This window comes from Callospermophilus lateralis, chromosome 14 (genome assembly GCF_048772815.1).
Source record: "Callospermophilus lateralis isolate mCalLat2 chromosome 14, mCalLat2.hap1, whole genome shotgun sequence".
Lineage (NCBI taxonomy): Eukaryota > Metazoa > Chordata > Mammalia > Rodentia > Sciuridae > Callospermophilus > Callospermophilus lateralis.
This window is the reverse complement of record NC_135318.1, coordinates 96,802,661-96,815,813: the sequence shown is the minus strand read 5'-3', so window position 1 is coordinate 96,815,813 and position 13,153 is coordinate 96,802,661. Positions and strand designations below refer to the sequence as shown.

The window sequence follows — 13,153 nt, the reverse complement described above, 5'->3', positions numbered from 1 at the left end:
CTACCATTTCCCACTAAATCCAATAGCACAGAATGTCAGCATCCTATGTGCTGGGAACTGGAAATTCGAAGATTTTAGCTTGGTAATAGTTCCATATTTCCAGAAAGAAACCTTTAAATAAAGCATTTTCAAATTTACCCTGGGCTGTAAGCTAAGGTGAGTACATTCTCAAAAGACCTTTTAACCATAACAAGATTTATTTAGTTGCAAAGTTCCTTTATAAAAGAGTTTCTCCTGATATTATAACCAACAACTATAATCCTGAAACAGCTAACCCATCCTATTTCTGACCTGTCTGGGTGGCAAGTACAAAAAGTTTTCATACAGCAAATCCCTGTTTTCTGCCCCAAACTTTTTGGTTTGTTTATTTGGGTTTTTTTTGTTTTTTGTTTTTTGTTTTTTGTTTTGAGATTGGGTCTCCCTGGATTGCCCAGGCTGGCCTCAAGTGATCCTTTCATCTTAGACTCCTAAGTAGCTGGGACTACAGGCATGTGCCCACCAGCACCCCAAATATTTAATAGCCTGGTTGCATATTCAGTGCAGACAAATCTAGATTATGAGGTAAAAACAGCCCCTGCTTTTATTCATTATAGTTATTCCACTAAGTTAGGTTTACAGTCTAAGCCACAGGCTACTAGTTGCCAAGATAAATACAAGTATAATCTTTAATGGTTTACAAAACAGCCAACCTGTGGATATGTAACAGGGGTCAAATTGTGGAATGCCCAGTTCCAAGGAGTGACGCAGCAATTACTTCCCTGGAATTTAATTGTATCTCATCTAATCCTATGGGAAATGAGTCATTATACCTTGTAGCCCTCTTTGCTATCAAGGGGGCTGCTGTGCTAGCTTCTTTAATGAGGATACACCTGCACACCAGACAGGGTAGCTCAGCACCCTGACAGGGCTAGGTGCACACAGGGACATGGCCCCGTAGTGAAATGCCAATGTAAAAGACCAATGTCACCCCACATGAGAGACTGAGTGAGATGAACTTTAAAACCTAGATGCTTTCTACTAACCGAGTTGGTACCAGAATCATTTCCAGGAGGACTGCTGTCACTAAGGAATGCTTTCTCTTTGAGCCACGTAATCTAACCCCACAAAAGGCCCCTCACTACTTGACTACCCCGGCTGACTTTCCTTCTATCTTTGACCAAGCAGGTTAATACCTAGCTTGGTAAACATAGTCTACTAGCTAGACGTATTAAGAAATGATTAAATAATTAAGTTGGCACAAATCAAAATATCCCCCAGTGGAGTTATTAAAAATGTGACACGTTTGGAAGGTACCTATAAGGACAATCCCAAAATATCCGCGCTCCCAAAGCAAGACGCTCCTGCTCTTATAGATCTAAACTGCTTCATAAGAAAGGCACATGACTGAAGAACGTGAATGCTTTTAGCCAGGTTAGCATACCTGAAATGCATTCAGAGCCTCTTAGGGATTCTTGTTGAAGAGAAAGCATTTATATAGCAATGTGCAGTTGGAGCTCTTATCTGTTCATTCTTTGCAACTTTATACCTATTATTCTTTCTGCAACAAGTCAGTAATGGCTAACAGGAAATAAAATAGATCGTCAAAATACCAATGACATTCTTAAAGAAACTGAAAAAAAAAAACTCCTCTAAAATTTGTATGGAACTGAAAAGACCTCCAAATAGACAAACTGATCCTTCTTGAGCAAAAAAACAAGGTTTAAGTCTGATTTCAAAATATATTAAAAAGCTATAGTGACCAAAAAGCATAGTACTGGCACAAAAACTGACACACAGACTAATAGAACAGAATAGAAAATCCACATATTTACAGCTGATTGGTTTCCTACAAAGGGTTGGCAAGAACATACTAGAGAAAGGAAAGTCTCTTCAAAAACTGGCGCTGAGGAAACTGGATATCCACATGCAGGGGAAAGACAGTAGACCCTCATCTCTCACAATATAAAAAGAGCAACTCAAAATGGATCAAAGACTTCCATGTAAAACCCCAAATTATGAAATTACTTGAAGAATACTCAGGACAAATGCCTCAGAACATTAACCTGGGCAAAAAATTGGGGAATACAATCTCAAAAGCAGAGGCAAAAATTGACAAAACTGACAAACCAAAAAGCTTGAGCATAGCAAAGGAAAAAAAATAAACGTATAGAATATTTAAAAAAATCTGCAAACTGTTTACTGGACAAGGGATTAACACCTGGAATATATAAGGAAGTCAAATAACGTGACAGCAAAAAAACAAATAATCTGACTTGAAAATTGGCACATGATCTGAACAGACATTTCTCAAAAGAGGATGTGCAAATGATCGAGCATATGAAAAAATGCCCAACATCATTAATCATCAGGAATTGCAAATCGAAACCACAATAAGTTATCATCTCACCCTAATCAGAATAGCTATTATCAAAGAGATTTTTTTTAATAATGTGTTGTGGTTCCAGTACTTGGGAGACTGAGGAGGGAGGATCAATTGAGCCTGGGAGTTCAAGACTAGCAAGAGCAACATAAAAAATAAAATAAAAAATAAAATAAAAAATTAAAATGCTGGCAAGGGTGCAGAGAAAGGAGAACTCTCAGGCACTACTGGTAAGAATGTACACTAATACAGCCATTATGCAAAATTCGTGAAGGTTCCTTAGTAAACTAGAAATTGAACTACCATGCAATCCAGCAATCCCACTACTGGTAGTTAAAGGAACTGAAATCAGTATGTCTCAGAGACATCTGCACTTGTAAGTTTACTGCAGCACTATTCAGAAGAGAAAATAGGAAATCAACCTCAGTCTCCATCAACGATGAATGGATAAAGAGAAATCAGTATGCACAAGCCAATGGAATATTATTCAGGATGAAATTTTATCATCTGAAACAACATAGGACTTGAGGGCATTACATTAAATAAAGTAAGTCAGGCACAGAAAGACAAACACAGCATGTTTTTGCTTATATGTGGAAGCAAAAAGTTGATCTCAAAGAATTAGAGAATAGAATAGTGATTCCCAGAGGCTGGGAAGAGTGGGAGAGGGGCACAGAAAGAGCATGGTTAACAGGTACAGGGGAGCAATTATATAGGATGAGTCATTTCTAATGTTCCACAGCAAAATAGGATAAGTAAGGATGGTTGGCAATTAATTAAATATTTCAAAACTGCTAGTAGAGAAGATTCTGAATGTTCCAAACACAAACAAATGATACATGGCTGAGGTGAGAAACAAGCCCATTACTCTGATCACTACACACTGCACATGTTTTGAAATGTCACATCTTACCCCAGTAATATACACAATTATTAAGTCTCCATTACAAAAAAAGTCGGGGCTGGGGATGTGGCTCAAGCGGTAGCGTGCTCGCCTGGCATGCGCAGGGCGCTGGGTTCGATCCTCAGCACCACATAAAAGTAAAATAAAAATATTGTGTCCACCTAAAACTAAAAAATAAATATTTTTTAAAAAAAAGTATAAGAAGAAAATACAACAGGCCAAAAGTAGGAAGAAAGCAGGTCAGAGAGAAAGAGGTACGTGGAGATGTCAGGGAAGGGGTGTCAATCTGTCAGTAAGGAGAAACAGTCAAGATCTGAAGCAGAAGATAAATGTGAATAAATTATTAGGGATCAGCACACTGTAGTGAGGTGGTCTCGATCAATCCATGGGAAAATGACAAGGATTTGGACTGCAACATTATATCTACAGGAGACTTGAAGACTGTCTACCAGGGGCCTCAAAGGAGGGATGTGAGGGTAGGGAGCAGGCTGGAGGAGTCTGAGAACAGTTCTGCCTGCTCTGCTCTACCTGGACCAGGAAGAGCTTGGTCTGCATGATTACAGGCAGATCCTATCTCCACTGACACACCCTGGGTCCTCCAGCATCTCTGACACCAAGTAATTTCTTCTACTCTAGGAAGTAACTGCTGAATCACTGCAATGGGGTAAGAAAGTGAAAGGAGAAAGAAGCAAAATTTCCAAGTCAACAGACTGGGGAAGCAGCACTTCCCTAACCAGGCACTGGGTGTGTCAGTCCAGTGCCAGCTAGACCCAGAACACACCGCCTGCACCTTGCAGCACTCAGCCACCATCACACCTCCATTCCCTCCATTCTGCCATCACCATAGGAGAGGAGCCAAGGGGGCAGAAATGGAGGGATTCACCTTAGCTGCAAAACAAGGAAGGAGGACAGTGAAATTCAGCACAACTTCACCAAGTCAATGGCAAGTTGGGCGTAAAACCTGAATGAGACCACTAGCCCTTCCTTCCCACCTAAGGTGGGCACAGTCTACCAGTTTGCTTCCCCCAAATCCAATCCTTGGCCCACCTTCTTCTCCTCTTCCAAACCATGGGAGTAACAATGTTATGAAGATTCTTGGGTATCTGGACATCTCTTAGACCTAGCTCCCTCCTGACTGGGCTCCAACAATCACTCCAGTTCATTGCTATTTGATTATCACCCAGTCATGCAATGTGATCATTTCATTTGACATCTGTATATGTAGAATAGTCAAAGCAACGAATAAGAAATGTGCAGTATTCAACATTGCTTCACACACAATCCCAAGTTTTTACACATTAAAAACAATACAACAACAAAAAGTGCCAGTGGAAGCCAGCTGTATCAGTGACCACCTGACAGAAAGCTGGTCCAGATTCCTCCCACCCCCACCCACATCCACATCCTGTACCAGCTGTCCCTGTCTCAGCACCTCCTTCTTCTGCAACGTTTATTTCCCCTAGAGGTGCTCTGAGCAGCAGTCAGAGATGGTAAGCACTCCAGCCCACTGAGCAACTTAAAATCAGGACACTGTCAGGGAAACAGAATCAGCAAGACTATAAAACTAGTGGGAGGACATAAGCTCCCACCTGCACTGGTCCATTCCACAGTTCACAGATCTCTCTAGCTGACCTCTACCCTCTCACCCTGGGAGCCAGGCACTTTCCTTTCCCCATTTCACAGATGAGAGCTAACTAGGACTCACATCCAGCAACTTTTCTTTCTTTTATAATCCAACTTTCCCCTTCCCAACAAAACCAAACAGATATGCCAAAGACACTACTGCCTTTGCTTTGTGATAGGAACCAGACTGATGCCTGCATCAAATAATGTGTCCCCTGCCCAACTCCAGAGCCAGCCAAGGTGACTTGGGAGCTGTTCTGTCATTGTTAAGACAAAGGAACCTAGGAGAAATCACCCAAAATACACCCTATGCAAATAAATGTTTTACATAAAAATAAAGTGCTTGCCCTTCCTATAGAAAATGGACCTGGATACTTGCTATTTTGTCCCCCCCCCAAAAAAAAAAACCCCTTTTAAATGTTGGTCACGCCTTCAAATTGCTTTTGTGAACCACTGCCCATTGAAAAATACTGTGGACCCTTCTCTAGCCAGACTCCTCCTCCAGTGTGCCTCTTTCTCATCATCAGTGTAAAGGTAGAGATCTCAGTACAAGACTGCTCCTCAACATGGCTTTTATGTACTGAGATGAATTCTTAAACTTTGGAAAGTCAAGAAGATCTAGAAATACCTCAATTCACCAGTTTCAGGAAAAATGTGGGACCATTTTGATCTCCTAATTTCACCATGGTGGTAGCTACTTTATTTCACCCAAACATAAAGTAGGGGAAAAAAAGGGCACAAAGGAGGACACGTATGCAAAGTCAGACAGCATCGGAGGACACGTATGCAAAGTCAGACAGCATCATCAACCACTGCCGAAAATAGTCACCTGGACTGTGTCCAGACCAACTCCCTAAATATTTCTCAAGTTGCTGTTAACTAGATTGCTCTCTATTTTTCCCAAATGAGCAAGGAGTAAGAGGGCACAGGAACCCTATACATCTGAACATACTCTGCGAATTTCTTAGGAAACTGAATCAGAAGACCCAGCTTAGAAGGGCCAGTCTGGAAGAAACCATGCCTGCTGGGCCAGACACAGAATCCAGGGCTGGGTGTATTCATGCTGCTTCCTTTGAGTCCCACTGGGAGGGGGAGAACCACAAGCAGAGAAGCTACAGAGGCTGCAGACATGGGGGCCAATAAACAGCTGGGTAGATGAGCTGGGGCATACAGCAGGGGAGATCAAGGAAAGCAAAGCTACCCCTGGATCCTTAAACACTTTCCAGTTCACCCTATGAGCTAACTGCTCAACATCCACTCTTCCTTCTTCCTATTCTGGCTTCAGGAAAGGCCAACCCCATTTCCAGCTGTAGAGTGGGAGTAGTCTTGACTAAAATAAGGGTGCATCAGAATCCATTGACCCTGCAACAGATTTCTGGGTCCAACCCTCAGTCTCTGATTCAGAAGGTTGGGTCTGGGACACTGCATTCTAACAAGTTCTCATTATTAATGAGAGATGATTAATGATGAGAACTTGCAACTTTTCTGATTCTGCTGGTCTCTGCCTAACCAATCAATCCGCAGCACTCTCAAAGCCTCATGCTACTGGTCTGGAAAGGCATGGGATCCTCTGCTCCTATGAATCAGAGAGAAAGACTGATATACACAGGGCAAGGGTTGGCTGGTGACCCCACTGGTTTGTCTCCTTCCCTGCTGCTGCTGGAAGGAATCGAGAAATAGTCCCACTGACCTTAACTATTTTGTAATCATTAGGAGACTAGCCCTATAATGAAACCAGCAGTGATGGCTGGTGAGAGAGGAATCCAGGTTGTTGATGAAACTGTAAATCTGCTAATACAGTAGGACTCCATCAGAGCAGCCCGTGCAGCTGCAGGAAGGCTTTGGCAAGGAATGGGGAGCAGGAAGGGGCAAGGAATTTTTCAGAAGATCTCAGAATCCTATCTAGTAAATTACAACAAGACGAGCCCTATAGGAACCTGAGGTCAGGCAAGTCACAATGTGAGGGAAAGGGTTCTGGGAAGGTTCCTGGGCTGGGAGGACTGAATGTTTTCTTCCTCTAGAGTCCCCATTCCTCCTCGTGGTGGTTGAGGGCACCCCTCTGTTTTTCTGACCCTATTCCAGACACCTCATCTTTATCATGAGATGATAGTATGAGTCCCTGAAATCACCCACATACATATTTATTTGCCTTCCTGCTTTTGAGGCCCTCACCAGCTAGACCTCACAGAACAGCCTCCATATTAAAAGGCCTGCAGTCTCACACCAACCCAGTTAGAGCTATGGGCAAACAGGGGAGAGGGGAGCAGAGGGGTTGGCTGGGGGACACAGGGCTGCAGCCAAGACAGGACATGAAGAAGGTGGGTGCAGACCAGAAAGAGGAGAGAAGGGCACAGACCCTGGGTCCCCTGGCTTTCCAATCCCCAGTCAGGTTATTACAAAAGGGACAGTTAAGAGATTGAACCTACAAGGAAAAACTAATCTAATCCTAAATTTAACGCTGACCCCCGCCCCTTGCTCTAGATCTGAACTCATCATAAAGGCTTCGTTACTGCAGTTATCAGCGTCAGGCACCACTCCAAGAACACAATGTGTATTAGCTCATTTCGTATTACAACAGGACTGCTACCACTACCCACCCAATTTTTGCAGGTGAGAAAATGGGCACAGAAAGATTTAACTACTTGCCCAAAGTCACAGAGATACTTGAAAAAATTCAACTTAGGAGTCCACAAGAGTTCTAGGAATAAATTCAGTTTCTGAAAGATGTCTGCTCACTACCCAGACCTGAGTAAAGAAGCTCCTGATTCATAAAGCAAAATACTGAAAATAGAAATTGTTGATATTGGAAAGTGTAGATAATTAATCTGCATCCTTCCATTGATAAATAAAGTGAAACGTTTATTTTAAAAATCCTATGAAGGAAGTTATGTGATTTAATGAAAATGGCACTAGCTCCAGACACTGAGCACTTGAATCCCAGACCAGCCTCTTTCAACTAACCTCAGGTAGGTGCCCCAGCCACCCCTCACCTGGGCTTACTTTATGACCCATAGCTTGCCTCTTGACAGGCCCTGGGAGGACCTAACCTGAGCCATGCATTCAGGAGCTGCTCAGAAAACAATAGTCTCTTCTCCTTTAGGTTAAAAAATGTATCACGCTTAAAGGAGCCTTTTAAGGTTGCCAAGAATAAAGTCCAAAATTATAGTAACTTCCACAATCCAGTAAGAACAACCTAGTAAGAAAAGAAAAAATAGGCAAACGATATGAACAGGTAATTCACAGAACCTAAACTATAAATTAGCATGAAAAGGCCTTCAATATTTTTGGCAATTTGGGAAATAAAATTAAAACAATAATGTCTTCTTTGCCCATTAGACTGGCAAAATTAACAGTTAACAAAGTTAACTGGCAAATATATCTAGCCCAGTCAAAGGGAAACAGTTTCACTCACTAATGGAATAAGTACAATCTGATAAAGTCGGCGGGTGGGGGGGGGGGGCAATTTGACAAAAATATCAATTTAAAATTACACTCTGTCCCAGAAATTATACTTCTAGGGATCTAGAAGACTGAAATATTTTTGAGCATTAACACTGATATGTTTCAAGGATTCCTTACTGATTTTATAGCAGAAATTTGGAAGCAATCTTAAATGTTCAGTAATAAGAGATAATTAAATTATCTGCACACATGGTACTCTAGAATGTATCTCTACTCCCCACAACACAAAGGAGGACAAACTTCTCATGTCAATATACACAGATATTAGGAACAGAGCGTTAAATTTGAAAATCAAATCACAGAAATTTTTGTGTAATGTGACTACACTTGTTTACAATTAAAGTGTTTGTCTACTGACAAGATCCAGAAGCAAGGGCACTTCAGCAGCAATGAGCACACCTAATGCCTGATACACCTGGGCTTTTACACCACTCTATTAAAAGGAATTAAGGCTCTTAGGAGAAATGGCTAGGGCAAGGAAAACATAAGCTAAAGTCTTGATTTTATGCCAAAAAGAAAAGAAATCCTCAAAGAACCATAGGGACATTTCAAAAGGACATACAATCCAGCTGAAAGGGCTCCCTCTGGCAAATCTGAGACAATTAGAGCAACAAATGAGTAATGGGAGTAACAGTCTATAATCCATTGACTAAAGCAAGAATTCTTAAATCCAGGGTTGCAAATCAAGAACTAAATAAGATAGAAAAGTTCTATTCAGTACAATTCCAACTAATAAATGTAGAAGAAAATATGGAATTAGAAAATCACCATCTGTCAACAATCGTAAAAAATGATTCAAACAAGAAGCATCAATGGGTTCTAAAACTAGTGGGTAAAAATACGAGTAACAGTATACTAACATAGTCTCAAATTCTCTCCCTATGAGATACATATTGATTACAACAGGAAAAATGAAAAGTTTTCAATGAGGCAGACACTATCTGAGTCAAATGATCAGAGTTAACAAGGCCAGTGAATGGGATCATGGACAGCATTATCCTAACCAGACACGCTAACAAGACAGCAGCATCAAGCCTGCGCTGTTCCTGCCAGAACTGCATAACCTGAATCTAATCATGAGAAAACCACAGGAAATCCAAATTGAGCAGCATTATCTCTAAAACAGTCAGTAGTCTCCAAATATGTCGACGGTATGAAATACAGACTCAGGAACTTCTTCAGACTAAATGAGTCGATAGAGACAAAATAATTTAATGCAATAAATGAGCTAGGATTTTCCTTTGCTATAAAGGACATTTGGGGGGGCAACTGGTAAGATCTGAATAAGACCTGTATATTAAATAATCACATTCTATCAATGTGATTTTTAATAATTTCACTACTGTTATGAAAGAGAATGTCCTTGTTTTCAGGAAATACAAGTAAAGTATTTAGAGGTAAAAGGGCATTAGGTCTGCAACTTACTATTAAACAGTTTGTAAAAAAGTCATCCATGGGGGCTAGGGCTGTAGTTCAGTGGTAGAGTGCTTGCTAGCAAGGTGAAGCACTGGGCTTGATCCTCAGCACCACATAAAAAATAAATAAGTAAAATAAAGTTATAAAAAAATCTTTTCAAAAAGAAATCCATGAATATGAGAGAAAGACAAAAGACAGAGCAAAATGCCAACATTAGGAGAATCTGGATGAAGGGTTCCTAAGAATTCTCATTATTCCTGCAACTTTTCTGAGTGTGCTCTCTTAAAATAATTTAAGAGAGCAAGGTGTGTATATGCATAGAAATATAGGGGATTTCCTGGGGATTAGGTTCATGGTGACATCTTCCTTAAAAGCACAAAAAATCAGAAAATAATGAAGTAAGCTTGCATAGGGGTTAATACTTATCTCTCCAAAATATGCTCTGCACAAAGAAAAAAAAAAAAAAAAAAAAGCTGTTTTTAAAGATCTTTCAAGACCAGCTCATTAATCATGTTCTACAAAAGAAGCACCAACATAATCAAGCCTTCTTCACCACAGATCTGTGCTATTTTTATTTCCTCTGAAAGTCAAAGCTTCCTGATACTATGAGTAGTTGAAGATGCTGTGGGGACTTTTCTGGAATATGTAAGCTAAAAAGGAGTTTTTCATTAAAAAGCAAACAGGATAAAACAGACTTGGTAGAATTCTTGAGATGCTAAGCCAAGGGGTAGGAATGGGTGTTAGCTGGTCGCAGTCTACTCTAAGAAGGATCCCAGGTAGGCAGCTGGCTAAAAGGACTCGTGGGGTTCATAGTTCTCTATCATATACATCCCAATTCTCTGGTGTCCTACTGCTTACAAAAAGCTCTCATGGGTATAATTTATTTCACCATTTCCTTAAAGTGACTTTTTTTTTAAACTCCAATATTTATTTACCAGCAATACTACAAAATAGCCAGTTTCCAAAACAATAGTATTAACTATAATCTAAGACGTCGGCACTGCACACTGAGTCTACTTGGGGACAGAGTTTAACCTCAGCAAATAAATACCCTGAGATGGAAGATACCAAATGAAAAGGAGCTAGAAAGGTAAAGTAGGAAGGTAAGTACAACAAATTATATTGCAGAACTCAGCAGAAACACTGCCCTCCTTTCTCTTTGAATCTGACCAGAATCCATTCCTCTAAGCCCTGTCTTTGAGTCGGACCCTCCCAGTAACTTTGGCTCGTTGCTACAGAACATATTTACAAGACACTACAGGGAACAAGGCCTTGGGAGGCTCTGTTCACATGCAACTCCACCATGAGAACAGCATCATTCATGGTCTCCGACACCAATACTCCCACAGAACCGCCATAATGACCTCCCCATGTGGGCACTATTTTTCACTTTCCTTAAACAAATCAATGAATTGAATCTTCCAGGAGTAAATATTTCAGGAAAAAAAAAAAAAAAAAAAGGCCCTAACCTATATCCAAAGACAAACTCCCTGCAAAAAAAAAAAAAAAAAAAAAAAAGGCTGTTTGCAACCAAAGAAAAATTAGGATTAATTCTAGGACAACCAACAACTAATCTATGTGCATTGACCAATACCAAAAGAATCTAGGTTTAAAAACAAACTCAGTAAGAGATTCTGTTTTCACCTTTTAGAGACGAGTACACCAAGATACAGAGTTAGCTAGTAGCAGAACGAGAATTCACACCTAGATCACCTGCTCTGTCCCCATCCCCCACTTGTGTCCCCGCAGTCCACACAATCCACTTGAACAGGGGATGAACCAAGCATAATTTCACTGCAACATCCTAATTGCCACACCACCCCCCATTCCCTTGTTTTAGATGTCCTAATAGGCAGGTGACAAATCACATTCTATCCCTCCCCAGCCTCCCAACACAAAACACATTCAGAGGCAAAGCAAAAGACAAGATGAGCTTTACAACCGCCTATACTTCCTTCTTACCCAGAGGAATATGTTCATGAGCTGTCAACTGGGGCAGGAGGAACCCATCATTATGTAATGTCAGAGGGCAGGCAACAAGGGGCAGGGAAGCCGAGCCTATCAATGCTCCGGTCCTTTGCCCACAAAGATATAAATTTACCTTTGACAATGTGAGTGTCTCTGTTTTCTAGGGCCTACAGGTTCAAGACTGGCTTTTCAAAAGACAGCCACAAATTCTTGCAAATCTCTCAGGCCTCAATTAACTGACTAGCAAAGCCAGAAAGGCATAAAATATGAAAAGCAAAGATTCGAGATGTCGAGGACTACAAGTCTGCAGAAAAGGGAAGAGGAGTAGCAAGGATGGAGACCCGATTTCCCACCCTGAGATGCATGTTTATTTTTACCCGGTAATGTTTACACCCGAAACACAGCGAGGCCTTCAGCGTGGGGAGTCACTGAATCCGGCCCCAAGACAAACGAGGCAGGCGCCGCGACACCGGCACGGGGCGCCGCATCCTGCATCCCGAAGCTCCCAGCCGCCCCCGGCCCGGGGCGCCTTGCCTCCTCCGGAGCCAGGGTCGCCCCTGCTCGGATTGTTCTCAGAAGACGCCACCGCTGGCGAACCGCTAGGCTGTGCGATTTCCATGACAACCGCGGGCGCCGTCCGGGTCCGGCTGTCCAAGTACCGGGACTGGACCCGCGCCCGTTGCCCAGCCCCGGCCTCGGCCCCGCAGACGCCGCGTCGCCCCGGGTCCCGCCCGGCTCACCTACCTGGCGTGCCCCGGCCCGCGGCGCCCGCCGCCCAGCTATGCCCGGTTCTCCGTCAGCCGGGCGCGCGCCCGGGCCCCGCTGCAACAGTAGCGGCACCGCCTGACTGAAGTGGCACGTTTCGTCCCCCCGCCTCAGGTGCGTATCCCCCTGCCCCGGTCCGCGGCGCCCGCCCCGGCCGCGAACCTGGTGCCCGCGCGCAGCCCTAGCCCGCCGCCTGCGCCGGCACCACCGTAGCTCTGGACGCCGAGCGCGGCCCCGCCCCGGCCCCGCCCCCGGCCGCGCAGGCGCACCGCAAGCTTCAGCCGGCCAAAGCGCCGCCCCCGGCTGCTCCAGGCTTCACAGATCTCACCCTCCTCTGTACCCGCGTCGCCTGCGAGGAGTTCTTCAACTTCCGGACCTACAGATGGCGTTTTTACCCTCAGCGACACTGAGGCTTTTGAGGCCTGACACGTCGCCGAGGAGTAGGTTCCTGAGAGGAGCCGCGACGCGGCGACGTGCTCAGGCGATTAGCGCGATTAGGTGCAGATGTGGTGGCTCCCTCTGAGACGTTTAGCAACGTGAACGGTCCAATCAGAAACGTGCAAAAAAATAAATAAAATAAAAATCACAGTTCTTGGAAAATACAGATATGCAAAAAGAAGAGGTTGCTGATATTTGAGTGTGTGTCCTTCCGGACC

General features: G+C 43.0%; 2 protein-coding genes across 8 annotated transcripts in view; both read right to left on the bottom strand.

Annotated features, from left to right (window-relative positions):
- Positions 1 to 12,547, bottom strand: part of LOC143380315 (STING ER exit protein) — a 56,562-nt gene extending 44,015 nt beyond the window's left edge. Inside the window, exon 1 of the mRNA XM_076833216.2 lies at positions 12,477 to 12,547. The gene's annotated coding sequence lies outside the window, so the exon portion shown is untranslated. The remainder of the gene's footprint in view (positions 1 to 12,476) is intronic.
- Positions 1 to 12,552, bottom strand: part of Inpp4a (inositol polyphosphate-4-phosphatase type I A) — a 135,807-nt gene extending 123,255 nt beyond the window's left edge. For all 7 annotated transcript variants that reach the window (XM_076833208.2, XM_076833206.2, XM_076833210.2 and 4 more), the window contains exon 1: positions 12,477 to 12,552. The gene's annotated coding sequence lies outside the window, so the exon portion shown is untranslated. The remainder of the gene's footprint in view (positions 1 to 12,476) is intronic.
- Between the last annotated feature and the right edge of the window lie 601 nt (positions 12,553 to 13,153).